Source organism: Pteronotus mesoamericanus, unplaced genomic scaffold (assembly GCF_021234165.1).
Source record: "Pteronotus mesoamericanus isolate MK-2021 breed Mesoamerican mustached bat unplaced genomic scaffold, CSHL_Meso_final scaffold_705, whole genome shotgun sequence".
NCBI lineage: Eukaryota > Metazoa > Chordata > Mammalia > Chiroptera > Mormoopidae > Pteronotus > Pteronotus mesoamericanus.
In genome coordinates, this window is record NW_026555326.1 from 1383253 (window position 1) to 1397564 (window position 14312).

Sequence of the window (14312 nt, forward strand, 5' to 3'; positions counted from 1 at the left end):
TGCTCTAACAATCCTTCTCCTGTTCTCAAATCTCCTCCAGTTAGGCTTTCTCATCCCACTGTTCCACTGGAACTGGGATTGCCCAAGTCGCCGATGACCTCCACATTGCCAAATCGGATGTCTTTTCTTGGTTCACATTTTCCTTGACCTTTAGGCAGCGTTTGACCAAGTTAACTCCCTTTTCCTTGAAATACCTTTTATTCTACTTCCAGGAAAACATACTCACCTGGTTTGCCCCTACCGGCCTGGTTTTTCCTTCTCAGTCTCCTTCAGTGGTTCCCTGCCTTCCTTATGGCCTCTGAATGTGTGAGCGCCTCCAGCTATGTCCTTGAACCTAGTCTCTTCCTTCTAGCCGCTCTCTTGTAGATCTCATCCGGTTTCCTGGCTTCAAATACTGTCTTCATTCTGACTCCCAAAGTCAGGTCTCCAGTCCAGACCCCTCTCCAGGTAGATGTTTCCTAGATATCACAAGCTTTACAGATGCAAAACCCAACCCCTGATTTCCTCTGTTCCCGCACTAGCACTATGCCACTGTTACACTTCTCCATTCCAGTTAATGAACCATACTATTTTGTCAGTTGCTCATGCAAAAAAGAAAAGAAAAGAAAACCTCCCAAAACTTTGAAGTCATCCCTAACTCCTTTTTCCATTATGCCCTGTGTTAAATACATCCGAAAACTCTTCATTCTCTACCTTTAACATTTTTCTAGACTCCGATCACTTGTCCTCTCTGCTGCCACCACCCTGGTCAAGCCACCAGCATCGCCTCTTGCCTGAGATATTTGCAAGAAATAGCCTCCTAACTGGTCTCTCTGTTTCACTCTTTAGCCCTTTTTACAGGTTAGTCTCAACTCAACAGTCAATGACATCAATTTTCACTAAGACTCTTCCTCAGGCTCCCACTTCACCTAAAGTAAAAGCCAAATCCTTACAACGGCCTACATAGGCTGGAAGTCTCCCTTTACTTCTCTGACCTATCACTGTCTCCAGCTACTCTGGCTTCAATGTGTCAGGCACGTGCTTACCTCAGGACATTTGCACTGGCTGTTATAATCCCTTTGCATGGAATGCTCTTTTCCCAGATAGCTGCACATATCATTGCTTCACCTCTTCCAAGTCTTTGCCCAAATATCATCTTCTTAACAAGGCTTGACCACTGTGCTTAACATTCTAACACTTCCTCTCCATACCGTATTTTATTTTTATCCAAAGGATTTAGCACCTTCTCATAAACTCTATATTTTACATATTTATTCTTTTTATCACTTACCTTCTCCCACAAGAAAGTAGGTCCATGAGGGCAGGGATTTTTGTCCTTTTTATTCACTCTTATATCTCCAGCACCTAGCCCACTGCCTGACACACTGAAAGCACTCAACAAATACATGTTGATTGATTGAGCAATTGGTCAACAGTGTTTCACATATGTACATGACCATGAACAAGGTTATTAGAGATGTTCTAGTCTAGCATATGTAGAGTGGTAAAAGAGGCTGCTCATTTTATCACCAACTCATTGGCCTCTTGTAACATTCTCTGGCCCTGTGCTCTGGTCTAACCTGAGGTATCCTAGGACCTGAAGGCTTTCCCAAGATGCTCAGGTACCCAGTGGTTCCATGCTGCCTTCCTCCCTTAGAGTCTCCAGTTTCATCCAAATGGATGCTGGTGCTCTGGACCAACTTTCCTTTTCCCCACAGCAGATTTCCATTTATTGCCAAGATCCTTTTCCTAAACTATAGTCTTAAAATTACAAAGTGCGTAAAGTTGCTCTCCAGGATCATACAGTGTCACTTCTTGGCAAAGCCACCCTTTCAGAAGCCAGGAACTCCTTCTTTGTCTTTCTCATCACTCTTTAAAATTCGCTCAATAACACTTTAATAATTGCGTGCATTTTATATGCAAGCATTGAGCTAGGCAATGCAGGTGAATTAGAGATGATTAAGACACTGTTCCTAGACTTACAGCGTTGTCAATAGAATGAGTAGCATAAATCAAGCTTAGAAATAATGACACAACCTAGTAATTCAGGGCATCGTTGATATCACAGGAGTTCAGTGGTGGGACAGATCAGATCCAGCGGCAGGGGGTTGGGGGAGGCTTAACCAGAAAGACTTATTTCAGAAAGTAAATCTGAAGTTGACATTGCAAGATAAGTAAGTATGTTCTCAATAGGTGAAAATGGGATGAAAGGTATTTCAAGTGGCGTAAACCATTTGAGGTACATAGGTTAGAAAGCAAAGGGGAGAGAACAGTGAGCATTCCCGTTTTGCTAGAGGAGGAAGGTACGCGCTGGTAGAAGGGAGGTGAGGCCATATGATAATAAACATTTAAAAACAAGATGAGTTTGATTTTCATTTAAGGAACTGGCAGCATCAAAGGTTTTTGAACTGGAGAATGACGCAATCAAAGCTTTAGGAAGAATAATGTGCAGTGGAGAGTGGTATTAGGAAGGCCTTCCCGTAGGCTGGGCGAAGGGAAACCCTGGTTCGCGTTGCAGTGGTGGCCCCCAGAGGGGAAGGAGGACACAGGTGGGATACAGATTGAGAATCTTTTTTAAAAAGATATTATTCATTTAGTTTTAGACAGAGGGAAGGGAGGGAGAAAGCGAGGGAGAGAAACATCATTCAGTTGTTTCTCGCTTGTCTCTCGCACACTCCCAGCCAGGGACCTGGTCTGCAACGCAGGCATGTGCCCTGACCGGGAATTGAACCAGTGACCTTTCAGTGTGCAGGACAATGCCCAAACCACTGAACTGCACCAGTCAGGGCCAGATTTAGAATCTTTAGGATGACATCATTGATTGGTTGTGGGGAGAAGTGTGAAAGATGACTCTGAGGCTCCTACTTGAGTTATTGTGTGACTGAGTGGATCCATAACACATGAGGAGAGGCAAGTTTGAAGGGGATATACTGTGTGTTGGTTCTGGTTATGGTGAGTGTGAGGTGTTCATGGAACCGACAGATGGAGATGCCTGGGAGACAGCTGAATATTCTGGCCCAGGTGAAGATAGAATTTAAGAGCAAATTATAAAAATTTAGGATTATTTCAATAACTATTGAGGTTGAAGTTTTAGGACTTAATGAAATATTTGCGACATTACAGAGAATTGAAGAGTAAATAACTTAGGTCAGTACCTTAAAAAATCTGATAAATGCATTAATTCAAAGGTACAAATAAGTTTTGGCTTAATATATGAACTTTTCAGTGGTATTTCTATTTACTGGTGTACAAAGACCCTTTTGGCTTAAATTTAAAAGAGGGAATTTGGAGTGGGATGGTGGATTTGGGCAGCAGGCAGTCTCTGTTAACTATCCGGCTTCATGACACAGATTTGGTTATATGCCCTGCTTCCCTGTGTGGCTTCATCTACTGATTCACCATCACAGGTGGAAAGGGATTTGATATTTCATCAGAGAATCCTGAAATAATCCCTGAAAAGATGCAAATCATTGTTAATGAGCTTGAAGTGTTCTCTCTCTGGGACACTTATATTTTAGTAGGAGTCTCCCAAATGCTTAAAAAAAATTATAATCAAAATAATTAATAGCTAATGAAATGATTATTAATTATTTCTGAATGGAAATCACATACCATATATGGTCCCTCGCTCAGGCCACTATTTTGGGGGACCTATGTCCCCCCATAGGGAGGAATCGTTTACAGTAAACATACCGATTATTTGTAAAGAGATGTTTCTCTAACATACTTGGTAATTTTTGGAATTAAAAATTACTATTGAAATGGCTTTAATGTTGTTAGTATCATATTAGCTAAACAAATGTAGTAATCAGGCATATATCGACCCCAACACTCATCCAAAGTCTTCAGGGAAAAGATGGACCATAAGTTAGGCAGGTAAGTTGGGTGGGACCTGGATAATCAGGAGGCGGAGGGAGGGGCCCTCCACGAGGATGAGGGATCATAGTCCTTGATTGCAGGTTAGGGCACAAGCACAGAGTAGTCACAAGATGACGGACTGGATGGAGGCCTAAATCTTCATATTTGGACAGATGGCAGTGCTATTGTCAGAAGAAGCACAGAAAGTAGAAGAAGGAGCTATTAGAGCAAGGGAGGGTTGAAGTGTGTGCTGTGTGTGCCGTATTGGGGGCGAGGTGGGTTTAAATTTTTTACAAAATGAACTGAAACAAACAAATAAATAAATAAGAAAAATGGCAATAAGATGATAGGAATATTTTCTGGCAAGATTACTTTTTTTTGGTTCTAGTTTCCTTTTCCTCTTCCAAGGAGATTTTCCCACCCATATTCTTTTCTTTCCTTTGGGAGGAGGGACCTGTGTAGTACTTTTTCTTGACCAAAAACCTAAACACTTTGGTCTACACTGCACCAGAACACTAGTTCAGAATAATGAATTACTGAATAAAACAGTGCAGTGTTTCACATAAAACCTGAAGACAGATTTTGCTGAGGCCAGGAAGAGGCTTGCAAGGTTGTGTGAGGGGTGGAGCTAGGGAGCAGAGCATAATTTAACTAATTCTAAGCCTAAATATAATCTCATCGTGTAACAAGGTAGGCTCCAAACTTCCTAATTTTGTTATCTTGTTAAAAAAGACCACAGTAATAGACAAACCAAACAGAGGTAGTCTGTAGAGAAAATGTGGGTACTTGAATTTGATTTCAAAACCCCTTTTCTCCCCTATTTGCCTATCTGTACATTGTTATAAAACAAGAAAGCTAGACATTTTATGAGGCTTAATATTAGAACAGCAGGTTATATATATGACATTGTGTCATCCTATCAAGAAGCATTTAAATGACTAATAGTTGCATTGGCACAGAATTAATGGTTCTTGGAGGAGCTGGAAGATTGGTATTTTCTTGAGTTTCTTGGAGGAGCTGGAAGATTGGTATTTTCTTGAGTTTCTTGATTTCAGCAGTATTTTCTTGACCTTAGCCTTTGCCTTACATGTATGTATGTATGTAATTTCTAGAAATCTTTTCCCCTTAGTGGATAGCTATTTCCTTTTTGTTTTTTGAATTTTTTCAAACGATTCAAGTCTCAAAGAAGAGTTTTGGTAGCTGACAAAGGCAAGAATAGAATCCAATTAAGTAAAAACTTAAGCTATATAAAAATTATAGAGATTTAAACGTGACTTTAATTATATTTAGTGAATATTATTCAGTTTAAGTAGTACGCTCTCTCTGTGTTACAATAATCAATGTTGAATTTAAGGGAAATGTGTGTACTTTTCACAAGCATGTGTGATTTTCATAGGTCAGACATTTTATAAGAAAGACCTAGAATAAGTAAGTATTCTGAAGCCATAAAGCTCTAATTAGGATGAAAATAGAAGGGAACAATAGCATGCGGTAATCATTTTTTCCATTGGTAGGCACCGGCCTTGCCTTGAGCTAGAACTACTTCATACAATGCCCAGGTACAGAATGCCAGCAGAGCGAACTGACTGTATTAACAACTCGTGTCAGGAGAGGGGAGCAAGGGATCATGTTCTGACAGGGTGATACTTAAAGACAAATTCCTCTCTGAGCATTTCATTTTGTATTCCTGTCTTCTGAGCGGTATAAAATGTGCAGGCACATCAAAGTTCATAACAAAAACTGCTCATGCCATCAGGAAGAAGTATTTATTTTCAACAATGTAAAAGGAAACACATACAATTGGGGTGGGGAGGGGGAGAGAGGAGAGAGAGAGAGGGAGAGAGAGAGAGGGAGGCCTGCCGCAGACATCACCTGAGCGGGGAAATCACACGCGCACACTCCACACACACATGCACAGAATTCATCTCTGACAATTTAATTGTTTAATGGTAGGACTAACAAGGAATTCTTTCTAAAGTAATGGCATATAAAGGCTTCCGAGTGAAGTTAATATTCCTGCTGCATTTGATGGGTGTTTCCCATTTGTGCAGTTCTGCCCTAACAGACTCCTGGTGCGTGATGGGGGAGGCAGGAGGGGCGGTGGTGTCTGGGTTCAATAGCAAAATCTGGAGAACGCCTTAGCCTGTGACCTTAACCATGGAAGCAATAAATCTGAGGCCACGATTGGCACCAGAACAGCTGCTCACATCAGTTGTAATGTCTTGGCTTGCAGGCCTAGGATCTGGTCCTCCTGGATCAGAGGCTGGGTGTTTTGAGCAGACTCCTTGCTTGCATAGTTGTCTGTTTTTTCTTAGTTCCCTGGAACCGGGGTTTGGCAGCCATTTGTGCTGAGGTTTCAGGGCTTCAGTTTGACCGGTCTCCTGGGTAATGAAATGCACAACGTCTCGGATACCAGGGTCCGAATTCTCCTCCTGCGCTGCAGCCTCTTCTCCTGTTTCCTTACGGTTCAGTCTTGCTTATTTCTGGGCTTTAACCGGATCCCTGGGTGGCCTGCCTGTTACAGTGGAGCACGTCACAAGGGATGGTCCGCAGAAGAGTATCTGTGTCTCAAGAAACAAAATTCTCAAACCAGACCCAAATGTTCTCATTTTCGTTTCCATTTTTAAATCAATTTGATTTAAGAATTGAACATTTATTACTCTGGTTACTTGGCTTTGAAACAAAAGTGTCTTTGCCCGCATCAGAGGACCCCTGCGGCGGTGCTGGAGGTGGAACTGGAGCGACCACAGAGAAGTTGCTTTGCTCTGGCGCGCGGTTCCCCTTCGCGGTGGACAGGCCCCCAGGCCTTCGCTCCGCTCGCTGAAGACCTACCTGCGTCTCCGTCTAGGAACGGGCTTCGTAGGCAGAGTTGAAAACTACAGGCTATTTTTAACACGAGCTTTAGAGCCCACAGTTCTGGTTCTTATTTCTATTCAAAGGCGTTTATTCCCAAATATCATTACCCTTTATGGTAATAGGATCAGCAAAGCAACCACTTAAAACGAACCAAAAACGAACCAAACAAACGCAGAACTATTCCGCCCTCCCTCCAGCTCCCTGCCGCCATCTGACTTAGGCGGGAGGAGGAATTCTTACCGTCACTACCACGTTCTGCCGCTTCAGAAATACCACGTAACGGGAGCTTGGCAGTGGGGAGTGGCGTGGAGGCACGCGCGGTCTAAGGGAAGAGGAAGGCGGTAAAGAAGTTCATTGATTAAACAAAACAAAAAACACAAAAGAAGGCGTGGAGGAAGGTGGGAAGCTGGAGGTGTGCATTCTCTACACTGGGTTTCGGCCGAGAAAAATCCGTCTAAAACAGCGCCTGCTGGAGTGAGTCTACAGTGGGATCACATCGTCTGTCCCTGTGTAGTAACAATACCGAGTGTACCGAGGGCCTACCCACGCCATGTGCTTTCCATGTGTTGATTTGTGGAACTTTTTTTTTTGAATCCTCACCTGAGGACATTTTTTTTTCCATTGCTTTCCGAGAGACAGAGAAACATCGGTGCAAGAAAGAAGCATCGCTTGGTTGCATCCTGTACGCGCGCTAGCTGCGCATGATCCATGCTCCGACCAGGGATCAAACGCGCCTCAACCCCGGTAGCATGCGCCCCATGCCTGGACCCAGGTTCAAGGCCACAACCTTTCAGTTACGGAAGGACGCTCCAACGGACTGAACGACACCTGCCCGGGCGGTTTGTATGACTTTTAATAGGGCGGTATGATTATCCCCGTTATACAGCTAAGGGAACTGAGGTTTAGAAAGCCGACGTGACTCCTCTAGAGTCATAGGCTTCAAGGGGGTGACACGGCAGGCCAACTTGGATCATCGGTCCAAAGACTGTGTTCATAGCCACTACATTTTTTTTCATATCGTTACCCACCATATTATATTGCCTAATATTTTATACAGTCATTTGTCTCTCCACTCATATATTTATTTATGTATACATCTTGTTCCAGAAATTATTTAGGATGGTGTAAATGCCTTGGAGCTATGCACATACCTAAGCATATAGGACATTCTACTAATTTGTTGCTTGGGCCATAGAACATCAGTTTCCAAGAGTTCAGAACTCTTTGACTGTGGAGTCCCCTTCCTTTTTTTATCTTTAAAAGTAGGCCAGCCAGAAACCATCTGTGCAGGATGGCTTGGGCCCAGGGACTGGACTAAAAAATTCCCCTGAATCTCTTCTAGATCCACACTCATATAAAGGACTAGATTACCGTGCTTTCTGGGAATGAGTTTCTCTTTACTAATTAATTACAGAAATGTAAAAAGTGAATTGGCAGGAGGAAAAACGAATAACTCTGCTGTGAAGTAACCTGACAAACACCGCCTCACCCAGGTGAACTAGGTCAACATCAACAGTCATTAGTCATGTTGCTAGCTTGTGCTCTTGATACGATGTATTGAAAATGGCACTTTACCTCTGAAGAAATGGCCTTCTTCCCCCGAGCCCATAACTTCAGTCTGATCATGAGAAAAACATCAGATAAATCCCAGCTAAGGAACGCTTTACAAAAAACCTCACCAGTACTCCTTAAAACTGTCAAGATCGTCAAAAACAAGGAAAGTCTGAGAAACCGTCACAGTCAGGAGTCTAAGGGGTGACTAATTGTAATGTAGGATCCTGGAACAGAAAAAGGACATTAAGTGGAAACTAAGGAAAACTGACTGAAGTATGGACTTTAGTTAACTATAATGTATCAATACTGGTTCACTGATTGTAACAGGCATACCATACTATCATACAATAATAACAGGGGAAACTGAGGGCAAGATATATAGAACTCTCTGTACTATCGTCACCATTTTTTCTGTAAATTTAAAGCTGTTCTAAAAAGTAAAGTCTAAAAATATAAACACACACACACACACACACACACACACACACGGATTGACCAAGATTATTAAGAGACCCAATGGCATGACTAGAAGTAGAATATATGTCCCTGCCTTGAAGGTCTGATCCAGTAATCAAGATGAATAGCTTTTTCTTGAATAATGCAATTTTATTTCCTGTTGATCTCTGTCTGGATTTTTATGACTGCCTTTTAAATATCTGAAGATAGGATCAAGCTGCTGAGGAAGGTGTACCCAGTTCCCTGTTCTCAGCAGATGAGCTTTATTGAATGAACACATGCCATTTATTCAGCATTTACTTATGGAGCCCTCAGATTCTACGATGCACGTCACTCAGCTTGGGCTCCAGACTGTTGGGTGACGGCACCCGGCAGCCCAGCCCAATATCAAGCTTCTCAAGGTCATTCTCATTATTCAGAGACCAGCCAGAGTTCCTGAATCACTCCAGAAACCGACGAAACAGTTTTTTCAATTCAAAGCTCTAATGCCACCTTCTGTTTGGATTTCTATTTATTGAGAACTCCCAATGTCTTACATGTTGCAATACCAGTGACTTCCTAACCAAGAGAAATCACAGATATTTGCCTATCTCATTCCAGTTGTTGTAGATATCTCAAAATATCATTTATACTCATCACTACTTTGGAATTGTGGCAGTGATTAGATTTGCTACTGTATCTTGATATTTAATGCATTAATAAAGAAGCATATGTATACTGAATTAAACATATTAAATATTTTGATATTTGTATTTTAATATAACTGGTTTCCTTTGTAATCCTATGGTGCTTTTAAAAATACAATTACAAGCATTTTTCTGAGAAGCAGTCCAAAGGCTTCTGCAGATTCCCAATGAGTGAGCTCATGGCACAAAAAGCTTAAGAACCCTCGATGCAGTGGAAAGAACACTGAACCAGGAGTCACGAGTCCTAAATTGTGTAATCTCCATCAAATTCCTTGACGTCTGGGTTCCTCATTTTTCTCACCAGTAACCATCTCAAAAAAAAAAAAAAATCTGAGCAGATCAAATCAGATAATGCAGAGGGAAATGCCTGTGTGTTCAAAGCCACGTAAGAGTAAGGAAGCACTGTTGTTATTTGTTATGTATGGCCATTAGATACAAATAACTTTTTACCTAGGTTTTAAATGCCAGTCGTTGCTAGAAATATTCCTCACTCAATGCTGTAGGCCATGTTTACATCAGCAAAATGAAATGGAAAACTGAGTCAATTCTGTGGATAATAATTCGTGCTAATATATTCCTATGTTTGCCTGCAACATCCAGATAATAAAAGGAAATACGTTTTTATCTGCACAACTGTATCAGAGTTCTCAACTCTACTTTGAATGTATAGATTCAAGTATCAGGATTGAAGTTCTTAATACTAAGAACAATACATTTTTTCTGGCCCCTATTTTAGAGATATTCTAGATGTGCACATTGAGATAGCTCATGTGTTCTAGAGACATCCATGGTTTGCTGTGCATCAAGACACAGACATAGCAGTGATTAGAAATTTCTTCTGTGCTAGGTACACATTTTTCAGTTGTATTCAGAGATACCGAAACCACTTGAACTTCTGTGTAATACATATGTCTTAGGATAGTCTTGTCTAGTGAGACCCTTAGCAGTTTGCCAGTGAGAAACATTTTAAATGGGAGGCAGGCTTACCCTTACCTTAGTGTACAGATCTTACGCAATCAGTACACAACTATGTACAATTTATTTTCGAAGAAAACCAAATGTAAACAGAAAGGACTCGAATTAGTTAGAAAATCAAATAAGGCAGGCAACTGGAAAGTCTTAGTGGCTCTGAGCCCTTCCACTCTCTACTATAAAAGTAAATGTATTCATTCTACCTTAAAAAAAATCAGTAATTACATTTTCTTTCTCTGCTATCTCCCCCCACAACTTTCTGTATGCAACTATAGAAATGTAACTCAAGAGGAATTTAATTCAATTGATGATGCAATTATGTTAGAAGATATACTAAAAGCTGACACCCTGGGAAAGGTTTGTAACAAAAAGAAAGTCATCCGGGGAATAGCCGATCACTTAATAGAAAAAGCACATTGCGCACTTTATGAGTTTGCCAGGGTTGCCATGAGGAAGGACCACCAACGGGGTGGCTTAAGCAACAGAAAATTATTTTCTCACAGTTGCGGAGCCTAGAAGTCTGAGATCAAGGTGTTGACAGGGTTCGTGCCTTATGAGGGCTGTGAGAGAGGATCGGCTCCACACCGAGCCCTGGGCTTGCCTGGCTGGCAATTTTCGGTGTTCTTTGGCTTGTGGAAGTATCACCCCAACCTCTGCCTTCATCTTCACAAGGCGCTCTCTGTGCATCTGTGTCTCAATGTCCCTTTTTTATAAGGACATATGCCATATTGGATTACGGTCCCCCGTAATGGCCTTACCTTATCTAATTATATCTGCAACAACCCTATTTCCAAACGAGGTCATATTCTGAGATACTAGGGTTTAAGATTTCACATAGGGATTTTTTGGGTACACAAGTCAACCTCTAACACTCATACTAAATGTTCAATATATATTTGACCTACAGCAAAGAGTTATAGGGACAAGCCCTTCTTAAGAGGTGACAGGCCAGACAAGCTTGATGACGTTGTTACCATGTATATAATCCACCAGCTAAATTAAACCAAATCTCTAGCCATCCTTAAAGTAATTTCTAGCAGCAGTTCTTAATTTTTATTCTGAAGTATCTTCTAACAGCAAAGAATGACCGCATCTCCTGGGGTTTTATCTAAAAATGTATAGGAATGTTCTACCATCTTCCCTAACATAAGTATGTTTTCTAAGACATTTAAAAAAAAAAAAAAAAGAAGAAGCGCTACATGAATTACCCTGGGTAAAGTATTTTAAATAATAATAGGTGATTTTAAAAGCTCTTTTCATGGGCTGGGCTCTCTGCTAGGGACTTCACATGGACTATCTCATTGTGTTTTCACAATATGCAGTTCTGTGATGGACATTATTTCACAGAGGGGCAATAGAGATTTAAAGAAGATAAATATCTTGCCAAAGGTTAATAAGTGTTGGGGCCAGAACAGGAAGCAAGCTCCAGCTGTGCAAGTTCTTAATCCCTCTGCTGTGCCTTTCCCTGTCCCTTCCACCTTCACCCACAGCCTTTCTGCTGTCTTTATCCTCTCCCCAGACGAGAGGGTAAGCTCTGTAACTAGCCACCTATGCTAGTTCTGAGCGTGACAGAGTGTGGCTAATTGCAGTGAACTTGTCACTCGTCCCTGTAGCCAGTGTCAGCCCCAGACAACCAATGGTCTACTTGCTGTCTCTACGGATCTGCTTCTTCAAGATATTTCATATAAATGAAATCTTACAGTATGTAGTGTTTGTGTCTGGTTTCTTTCATTTAGCATAATGCTTTTGAGATGGGATAGCAGCCGTGAACTTTTTTTTTTTTTTTTTTAATTACTGAGTAGTACTCCATTGTGCAGCTATACTACATTTGGTTTGTCCATTCACTAGTTGGTGGACATTTGGGTTGTTTCCACTTTCTGGCTATTATGAACAATGCTGCTATGAACATTCACATGTTGGTCTTAGTGTGGACATGTTTTCATTTTTCTTGAGCAGATATCTAGGAGTAGAACTACTGGATCACATGGTAAGTTTATGTTTAGCCTTGAAAGAAATAGCTACAGTTGACCCATGAATAATATGAGGGTTAGGGGTGCCAACCTCCACACAGCTGAAAATCCATCTAAAACATTTGCTCCCCCAAAACTTAACTACAGTCATCCATCGGTGTCCATGGGGGATTCGTTCTGGGATCCCAACAAGTACCCAAATCCACAGATACGCAAGTCCCTCATATAAAACGGCATAGAATAATGCATACATTCAACCCCCCACATCCATGGATTCCCAACCACAGGTCAAAAATCCACAGTTGGTTAAATCCGCAGATGCAAAACATGGAAATACAGAGGGCTGACTGTATATTTATTGAAAAAAAAAATCTGTGTATAAATGGACCCATGTTGTTCAAGGGTACTTGCATTTTAAGCCTCATCTCTGAATGTGAATTTAATGTCTTTTCCCTCAATTACAGAAACTCAAACATCAGTAAGCAATGGGAACTGTGACTTCGTCCTTTAAGGGTGATCTGTGGAGCGCCTGAGGCCCTTGCTGGGGATGGGCCGTGTACCGCACGGCTCCCTTCCATTTTGGGCAAATTGGTAAATGCTGCTGAGGTCGAGCCCTGGCTGCTGTGAGGGCTGAGAGAGAGTCTGCAAGGGCTCGTGACCCTCAGAAAGTCCGACAGGAAATCTCCCCTCTAGACAAACGCAGCCTGCAGAAATGGATTGTTGGCCTACGCAAAGTTTTAAAAATTAAATTTGAATATTTATAGATTGCTATGCATCCTCCATTTTACTCACATTTCTCATGACTCCCTGTTGACCGACATAGGAAATGTTGGAGGACTCACACTACCTGATTTCAAGACTTACTATCAAGCTATATTAATTAAGACAGCGTAGTATTTGGTGAAAGAATAGACATAAAAACCAATGCAACGGAATACAGAGTGCAGAAATGGACCCTCTGTGTCATGGTCAATAGATTTTTGACAGAAGTGAGCAGGCAATTCAATGGAGAAAAGACACTTTTTAAGAAATGGCGTTAGAAATTGGACACCCATAGGCAAAAAAAAAAAAAAAAAAAAAAAAAAACCTTCCCAAAAAGCCTGCAGAAACAAAACTAAATACCTCTACTCTTTAAAAACACTGTGAAAAATATAAAAAGAAAGTCACAGACTGAGAGAAAGAATTTACAAAACATGTATCTGCTAGAGGACTGGTAATCATACTACGCATACAAAGAACTTTTTGAAAACCCTCAAAAACAGAGAAACAAATAACACATTAAGAAAATAGTCAAAAGATTGACCATACACCACACCCAAGAAGATATACAAATGGCAAATATGCATATTAAAAGATGTTCGACATTATTAGTCATTAAGGAAATGCAAATTAAAACCACAATGTGTTACCACTCCACACCTATTAGAATGGCTAATGTAAACAAACAAACAAACAAAACCACCTTTCAATGCCAAGTGCTGGCAAGGATGCAAAGCAACCTGATCTTTCATACCTTGCTGGTGGAAATGCAAAATGTTACCCTTTGGAAAACAGTTTAGGAGTTTTTAATAAAGTTAAACATCTACTTACCATATGATCCTATAATCCCATCCTGAGATATTTACCCAAGATAAATAACAATTTACGTTCACATGCACAAAAATTGTACATGAATGCTTATAGCTGTTTTATTTCTAATCGCCCCAAACTAGGAACAAAAGAAATGGCCATTAGGTGGTGAGGGATACATCCACACTATGGGACAGTGCTCAGCTATCAAAAGGAACAAACGGCAGGTGACACATGTGGGTGAATCTCACATGCATTCTGCTAAGTGAAAGAAGCTGGCTTCACCAGGCTAAAGACTGCATGGTTCCACTGACGAGACACTCTCAGAAGGCACAAGTGCAGAACAAAGGCTGACGGCGCTGAAGGATTGAACGTGGGGAAAGACAAACAAACAGAAGCATGAGGAAAATTC